Source organism: Sturnus vulgaris, chromosome Z, assembly GCF_052056855.1.
Source record: "Sturnus vulgaris isolate bStuVul1 chromosome Z, bStuVul1.hap1, whole genome shotgun sequence".
Lineage (NCBI taxonomy): Eukaryota > Metazoa > Chordata > Aves > Passeriformes > Sturnidae > Sturnus > Sturnus vulgaris.
The window spans coordinates 6,960,901-6,969,846 of NC_142283.1; the positions used below are offsets into that span (position 1 = coordinate 6,960,901).

The 8,946-nt window shown below is 43.3% G+C and overlaps 1 protein-coding gene across 4 annotated transcripts in view; it reads right to left on the reverse strand.

Moving 5' to 3' along the window:
- The window catches only part of ZNF462 (zinc finger protein 462), a 90,987-nt gene extending 83,349 nt beyond the window's left edge, over positions 1-7,638 (reverse strand). For 2 of the 4 annotated variants that reach the window (XM_014883842.2, XM_014883836.2), the window contains exon 1: positions 7,262-7,637. The gene's annotated coding sequence lies outside the window, so the exon portion shown is untranslated. Of the gene's footprint in view, positions 1-7,261 lie in introns of all 4 variants that reach the window. The other 2 variants (XM_088156472.1, XM_014883840.2) reach the window with 2 other exon arrangements.
- Between the last annotated feature and the right edge of the window lie 1,308 nt (positions 7,639-8,946).

Sequence of the window (8,946 nt, forward strand, 5' to 3'; positions counted from 1 at the left end):
TCGTTCTCCTGCCTCTCTACTCCATGCCACTGCTCAATTAGCAGCAAGTTTCCACTGCACATAATTATGGCATGCCTTAGCCTACTTTTTTCTGTTTGCTGAATAGTTCTGCCTATTTTCTACTCATGCTGATGCTACCATTTACTTTTCCTGATGCTCTAATCCTTGTATCCTTTGAAGGCCTGACTTCCTCCACACCATGACAGCAGCTGTGGCTCTCAGGCCACTTTCCAGACCTTTTTAATAGCAACAGTAATGATGAACATCCCACTTCCTAATCTTCAGGTCAGCACAGAGCCTGCATCTGTAACAAGTGCTGCAAATACACCATCCAGGGCTGCTGAGCACCCATTATCTAAATGACTATCAAGTTATTAATTACATATTCCTGGAACTGGAAGGAGAAGGGAAAACACTGTCACATAATGCAAGCACTTAGCTTCTTCACACCTAATCCCAATTAGAAGGTCTTATTTTCCACCAGGAAGTAACAAGTGACACACTTCAAGAACTGAATTGTTAATTTAACTGGTTCAAAACTAATAGAAGTAGCCCAGTGAATCAAGTGCTTTCTCAGAATTATTTGTCCTCAACACACACTGGCCTTGCAATGATTGCTACCCTAACAAGGTCTAAATAAGTCCTTCCTAATCACTCATGACATTGATGCTGTGCCTACAATTCTTCGTGCTGACACTATTAGACAAGTATTCTCAAAGAAACTGCATTTGACTCCACTCAAGAACAACACCTGAACATCCTGAGATCTCTTATTTCCGTCTTCCTTCAATTACTAGCTAAACTCAACTTAATTAATTGCTTCTCCTGATGGATCTTACCATCTTCTACCTAAGAAGCTGCTTTTAGCCCAAGCCAAAACCCCACCATATTCCCCCTAGACAGCAGCTGTGGAGGTCCATAATTATACCACAAAAACCAGCCAAAAACGAATGAGACTTTTGATCAAGGTGAAATACAATGTGTAGCACTGCTGCTGGGTCTGGGGCTGATGTTCTGATAACCAGTGCACCCCAAAAATGACCACAAAGAAGTCAAAACCAAGATGAAGGAAAGCTCTTTCCCAAACACTGCTTAAAGAAAAGCTCCTTCAAGTAGTGATTAGGCCAGGATATTTCCAGTTACTTCAGTAACATATGTTGCCTCAAGCTGACCAAAGCAACTGCACCAAGACCTTCAACTCCCAGAGAGCTGAAAAGAGCCCAGAGGAAAAAAAATTACATTGTATTTATGATTCTGCTCAACTGTAAGACACCAAACACAAAGGCTCCCCTTTCCTCATCTCAAACTCTCTCCTCTTCTTCAAATCCCTTCAGTGATGTATTTGTGCTGTAACCTCTGGCACAGCTTAATAAAGCTCGAGAGATGAGGGGCAGACTTTTTAGATCTTTGGTATTGTTTTTAAAATTAAAAGAAGAAAACGGAATAGAACCCAAAAACTATCTCACATGACTTTGTATTTACCTATGTGTTGAAAAGCTGAAAGCAGAAGAATACTTCCAAAATTCAGGACGTAAATGAAGACCACCTCTATTAAACCTGGTCCCTCAAGTTTGGAAACTTCTACTAAAGACCTTCTTTTTTTTTTTTTTGCTACAACCAACAAGATAATTATCATAAGTCGATCTATCTCCCTTCCTCCCCCCTTTTCTTCTTTCAGCACTGGCATACAAACCATGCTATTTTAACTTCTTTCCTGTTCTCCCAGTTCTTCTGGAACATTTTATTTTCAACAGTCAACTCATTTGGAGAAGTGCCATGCTGAAGTTCAACCGTGTACAATGTTAACTGTGTCTCTGCCAGCAGCTGAGGACTTGCATCACACCACCTTCTCCAGCACCTCTTGATTAAACAATTTGAGTTCCTCTCTCTGAGAAGTTAGCAGATGTTTAAGCAACCTCCATTCCCATCACACTTTTATTTTTTCCTCCCCTCTCAAAAATTATTCTGACTCTCTGAAGAACAGTAAGATGGAATTTCTCATCCTTTCCTCAATTAACACTCAAGAGACCTCCTGCTCACCTCCTGTGGGCCCATAGACAATTCCTGATTGTTTAGTACCCCAGAGTGAAGCAACTGTTTGAAAAGCAAGCAGGCATTTGGACTGATGAAGTTCAACATCTCTGCTGAAGCCAGCAGTTGAAAGTTCATACTTGAACACCTCTTGGATCAAGTATGCAAGTTAAGCAAATCATACAGTTCTGGCACTGGTAGCAGATCATATTCATCCAGAACAAGTTCATAAAATACATAATCGTCTACTTAAAAGTAGAAAAATATCTGTTAAGAGTCAAAACAAGAGAAATATATGATGCTAAAGGAGTATTTCCATTATTTTTCTCCTAGTTTTCTTCTACTTGTCTCCTATTTCCTCTCCTGGATTGGAAGTGTAACAAAATATAAGGAAACAAAACACACAACACAGACATCTTTTAGCCTTTGTAGACCTTTCCTGATCTGTGGAAAAACAGGACTTCCTTCCTCCATCAGCAGCTTCTTTCAATCACTATTTCACAAAATTTTGACTATTGCATTTGTCCCTAAGTTTGTCTGGTGAAGCTTCAACATGGGACAATATTAGTTAATGAGTAGTACACAGCTATTCGCCAGTTTCACACTTCCAAGTCCTTTTTATGAAATTTCTTACTTCAAAGCAATGTTGTTCTGCCCATTTAAGGAAATTATCCACACCACCACACAGAGAAAGTGTTACAGTAAACTGAGGTAATCTCAGTTTATGTTGTAACTCCACACATGTTGTTTGGAATAATAGGAAAACCCAATAGGAAATGCTGATTTACACTGGGTTTTCTGGGAATTCCAGATTTCAAGAGACATCTTTTGAGCTTTTCTGAAGTAATCTTCCTCAAACTGTAAGTTGTACTATTATAAGACTTAAGTTCTTCCCATTTCCTTTTTAAGACTAAAATTAAACTTGCCCATTCCTTGGGGCCCAGAGGAACATCTGCCAGATGTCCAGAACTCTACGTTGAACAATAGTCATCTACTTGTCAACTCTCTTTTTAATCATCCTTTTATCAGTCTTCATAAAAGTCAATCCTCTTTTAAGTCAAAGTGCACAATGCTAACAAATTTGTTATAAAGGTTAGGATTGGAATGATCTTTTTTTTTCATTTCCACTTGCAGTTGCTCTGCTTTCCCTTTCCAGCACCCCATTACAACTCATATTCTTCACAGTCTAAGCACACACATTATTGTATTTTTAGTTTTCTCTTGCAATAAAATAGTATTTTTAATTATGGAAGGAAATTGTAAACAAAACATCTTAAGTTTCTCATCAACACGACCTGGTGTGAAGCTAGTGAAAATGTAAAAGGAAATCAAATAATTCTTTACATATTTTTAAATCAGTGATTCATAAGTTATGCCTAGTAGGTGTGAGAAAAGTGATTAAGAAAAGCATATTTAAATACTGGAGAATAAGCTACCAATGCAATTAGAGATTGGACCAATAAAAGTTTCTGTGTGCCCCAAACCAAAAGCAATTGAAAGTCATTGTCTGAATGATGAAATTAATGCCTGGTTAGGAGAAACATTCATGTCACCACCATGGCATGAATTAAGATCATGTCTCTGGAGTTTCTCTAAAAACCAATGGGTTTTGGGGCTTTTATTTGCTTGTTTGTGTATTTTGAGGGAGACAGAATTGTTTTGTGTTGTTTTGGGATTTTATTTTTTTAAATAAAAGTTCTTCAGCTCATATTTTAACAGCAAGGTGAACTTAAGTCTGTCTGGGCAGAACCACAGCAAGAAGCACCATTAACAATATAATTCTCTGAAGAGGTTTCAGTCTCACAGTGAGAAAACCCAGAAAAAAACCAAAAAAACCCATTGAAACTATTGCAATGTTGTTTGGTTTTCTAGGGTGTAAGAGGCTCTCCCATAAAGACCCTGATCTGAAATCTCAGAGTTGTTCTTGGGTTGCACATGCCATGTTCAAGGGCAGTGTGTCTGCAGGGCACCCTGTAGTGCCAGCACTGGGCTGACCTCTCCAGAAGTAAGAGGAGATTCACAGCTCTGAACCACAAGCACTCTGCATACAGTCCATATAGGGGATGGATATTTGGGATCTGACCCAAATAAGCAAAGGTCAGTGGGCAATTTTTCAATTTTTCTTCAATGGTTGATTTAGACCTGTGCAGAGACTGAAAAATGCATCAAAAAATATCACCTCGGGGAGGAGAAAAAACCCCAAAACACCACAACAACAGCAAAAACAAACAAATAAACAAACAGAACCCCAAAACCAAGAGCAGCTAACCTCTCTTTTTGCCCAAATATAAGATTAAACATACCTGAAGTGGTATGTTCCATGGCCTTCTTCTGAAAGATGGAGACAACCAGAGAATCTCAGTAATTTGGATAACACATCAGCAACCAGAACTTAAGAAATGCACAGTTGATAAAGCAATATCCTCCCGAGGTATATTAGATTACACATTAAAACATTTGTTCCACAGCAAAAATAAAACAAGGGCATTGATTTTAACCTCTGAGACGGATTTCAAGTTCATCACCCGTCACTGCAATCCTCAAATCTTTCTGATTTTTCTGCACATCTGGGAGCGTGTTCTGATTCAGATTCACTGGTCCCCCATCCTGCCACTTAACATCTGCTCATATTTGTTCTTAAAACACCTCAGAGTAACCAATGCATGGACATCACTCACACCTTTCCATGGAGCTGTGCCTTCAAAGCTCAGCAGCACTGCACCCCTGTATCCCCCTCATGCATTTCAAGGATGTATTTTGAACTTTTTGAGGAACTGCATCCACTGTGCAAGCTGACGTGCAGATTGCAGTGGGTGGGAAAAGATCCGAGGTCTGCTTTGGGTCTACTCAAAATTGCTTCAGATTAAAAGGTGGGTTAAAAACAAAGCACAGAAATTCCTGCTCAACTGCTATCTCGCTTTAAAGATCTCAGGTTTCCATAATGACATTAAAATCACAATTAGAATGTTGCTGTAAGTTTTCAGGAAAAAAGAATATTTTATGACACCAAAAAAGATAGCTGTGAAAACTGTTTTGCTTTTTCCAGGAGAAATTATGTGTGTTATGATGCTCTGAGGAACCTACTAAAAGCTTGCCAGTATCACTTTAATGCAACCTAGTGAGTGGGGAGAAATATTCCATCTTAATTTAAAACACATCCAAAAGAAGGAATGCTCTTGAAAATGAGATGTTAAAAATCCCAAAAATTAGGCGTCATCACCTAGGAAAAAAAGAGACATTTCATGATACCCTCTGGAAGAACCTAAGCAGCCTCAAGCTGCATGCACTTACCTCCAAATGCTTTCAGAAATCTAAAAATATATGCTTATATACACTATTTACTTGGCCAACTGATCAACCTCCAAAATCCTGTGGTCTTTAACCAAAGAAAAATATCTAGAAAGGTGACCTCCGCATGAAAGCATCAGAGAAAAAAAGCCTGAGGATGTGTTTCTCTGTGTGAAGGAGAATCTGAGCAATTTCCTCCAATCCTCATTTCCTGATAGCATGAAGACAGCAAGAAGACCCATCACAATGTTGTGCATTGAAAAAATCTGAAGGGAAAACCTTAGGGGAAAAAATCATGATTAAGCCAGCTCCTGCCCAGCAAAGCCTCAAAACATGGAGAGACATCCACAATGTTAGGAGCACTTCCCATCTCAGCTTTGTCTACTCTCTCTCTCCTCCATTTTCTGGTGGAGCTAGAGAACATGACATGGCTTACCTGACTCAGATCACAGCTCTCTGCCAAACTAGTCACTTCCTCTTAGACATGCAAGCAGCTTCATGAGACAAACAGACCCCCACAGACGCACACACAAAAGCAGGAGCAGAAAGCACTCAAAACTTGGAGGTCTTTCCCCTTCCAAACACCAGAAAAACAAATGAAACTTTTCCCTTTTTCTCCCCCAAAAAGAGGGAGGTGAAGGGAAGGGGGGGAGGAATCCTATCAGATCACAACTACATGAAGCTCCAGGAGGATCTCTCTGTGTGGAGAAGAGAAACCACAATGCTGAGAGGAGCCGGGGGGCACGGGGGGGGAAGGAGAAGGTTACTCCAGAAGACATAAAGAGCCTGTGGACCGTGTGTGTGCATGTGTGCGAGAGCGAGGAGAAGCTTTGTGTTGTGGAGCCTGGACTGGAACCAAAGCAGACAGCTTGCAAATGGAGGACAGGGAGATAAAGAAAGGGAAAGAGGGGGAGAGATAGGGAGAAACCTGCTCCGGGTGGGTTGAGAAAGGGGCAGGGGAGAAAGCGCCTTCTCCCTTGCCTGGTTTAAAGGTAGGGACATCGGGGAACTGAGCAAGTAGAAGTGGGCTCCTTCCCCTTCCTTTCTTCCCTTCTCGCTCTCTTTTCTCTCAAAGGAGAGCACAAGCGTGTGTAATGGCTCCTGCTCTCCAGCTGAACGCTGTCCTCCTCCAAGCCACCTCCTGCGGGCACCACCAGCCCCCCAGCCCCGACGGCGGCGGGGACCCCCGCATCCCAACTCCAGGAGAGCCGCGGTGGGGGCACCGCCGCCGGGGCGAGGGACCAGCCAGAGGGGACGAGGAGAAAGAGCAGGAGGGGGAGACTGCCTGGGAGAAAGAGAGAAAGCAAGAAAGAAAGAAGGAAAGAAAGAAAGAAAGAAAGAGAGCGAGAAAGAAAGAAAGGAAGGAAGAAAGAGGTCACCCGATTGCCTGGGTCGTGCCAGCACGGAGCTTTTCTCTCCTCCGTGTGTCTCCCGTCTCTGATCCAAGTCCACACGCACAGCACCATCCAGACCTCGCACACACACACATATCCTCTCAGGCACCCCCCACCCCGAAAGCTCGGCTGGTATCTCACTTATCTCCCCATATTCTCCCCCCCCGCCCCCCCGTAATGCAACAACAAAAAATTAATTAACCGCCTTCCTCCTCCTCCCACCACCACCACCACCACCACCAGCACCTCCTCCTCTTCTCCTCCTCCATGCAAGAGACTTCTCTCTCAAACAAAACACCCCGCTCTCGCTCCCCTCTCTTCTCTTTTTTTTTTTTTTTCTTCCTTTCTTTCTTCCTCCTTCCTCCGTTGACCGAATGAATGGATTTCAGAGGAAGGTGGTGGAAAGAAAGACATAAAAGACCAAACAAAATAACACACGCACAGACACACACACACACACTGAGACACACACATACACACACACACACAAACGAGAGATGATCTCTCCAATGCCAAACCAGAGATGGGTTTTAATTGCAAGAACTTACAGGAGCGTCCCGGCACTGCTGCTCTTGCTGCTGCCTCCTCTCCTCTCCTCTTCCTCTCTGCCTAGCTCTTCTTGTTATTGTTGTGGAAGTTGTTTTGTGAGTCTCATGTGCTCCTTGCCAGGTCTCAGCAATGGAGGATCGCCATCTTTCCCTGCTTTTCCCCCCCTCTCTCTCTCTCCCTCTCCCTCTCTCTCTCTCTCCTTCACTGGTTTGCTGCAGCTGCAGATGACCTGAGATATCCGTCTCTCTCTCTCTCTCTCTCTCACCCTCTGTGTCTCTCTCTGAATAATGAGCAACCAGAGGGAGAGAGAGAAAGAAGACAATCTCCTCTCCTACCACACAAAACGCAAGAGCACCAGGGGGTGCAAGAATCCTTTCTAACAACAACAACAACGTGTAGGGGAAGAGGAGGAAAAAGAGAAAGAAAAGAGAAGAAAAGAGAGGAGGAAAAGGCAAGAAGAAAGAGGAGGGAGGTGGAAGAGGAGGGGGGAAAGCAAGCAAGCGAGAGAGATCCAGCAGGCAGACAGATGGAGGAGAAGATGGTAGTGATAGAGGAGGAGGTGTTGAAGATGAAGGAGATTAAGAGGAGGAAGGTGGTAACAAAAAGTTAAGGTTTGGGACACTGAATCACTCACAGGCCAGGGAGGAGGAGAAGAAGGGGGAAAGATCTGAAGATCTTCCCCTTCCAAGCTGTTGCCTTCACAAAGCTTCCTGTGCAGGAGCGCTCAGCAGCTCCTGCGATGCTGGGGGAGCCGCTCGGATGGAGCGCTCTGCTGGGTCATAGCTCTCTTCCAGCCATGACAAAAACCGGTTTCTGCATGCAGATCTGCCCCCGAGGTGATCCCTCAGACACATCCATCTAGAGGCTAATCTTCCCTGAGCAGGGTAAAGAACATAAATGGAGCTGGAGGTTGCAAAGTATAAAACCAGATCTACCACGTGGTTGGTTTTTAATCCCCCTTCCAGCTCGCATTTGATGTGGAGAAAGGACACTCAAATTGTCCATTTCTGGCACGTATTTTGAAGTCTACTCCTGGAAATAAAGACAGTCATCTCCAGGTTTTTTATTTCTCACAGGCGTTTGGGAGAAAAGAGAGCTTGTACTACTATCACCAAAATCACTTCCTACATTGGTGAAACGGTTTTTGGCTGCAAAATAAAATAAATAATTCCACTTAAAATAACTTTTATGCCTCCCAACACCTAGTTGTCTGCCTCTTTGTGACTGATTATTTAAAACCGTGGAAACTAACGATCAAGGCTCACAAAGAAAGGTATCTGGGTGATGAAGGCAAGCAGACAAAGACAAAGCGACTGTAGCCTGCATTTTTATTTAGTCTCGTTTCTATTAAGCATTGTCCTGAGCTACTTCTTTTGCTCGACACCCCCACCTCTGCGCGACCCCCCCCCCCCTCCCCTCCAGTCTTTCCACAGCACCAGGTCAGATTCTTTCTGGGGTTATGTCTAGCGGGGAAAGGGGGATGGGGGTGGAGGGGCGGGAGGAATTAGGGTTTACGTGCAGACTCAGTAAATCAATACGCGGGAGTGAGGCAAAATCAATTTGAGCACAAGGGCATGACTGGTATTGGAACATCAGTGGGGTTTCTCGAGCTCTCCATCTCTGCAGTTTTGCATGGCTGGAAGAGAGACTAGAACCACGGAGCTCCGGTTCGGGTGGAGGGGGA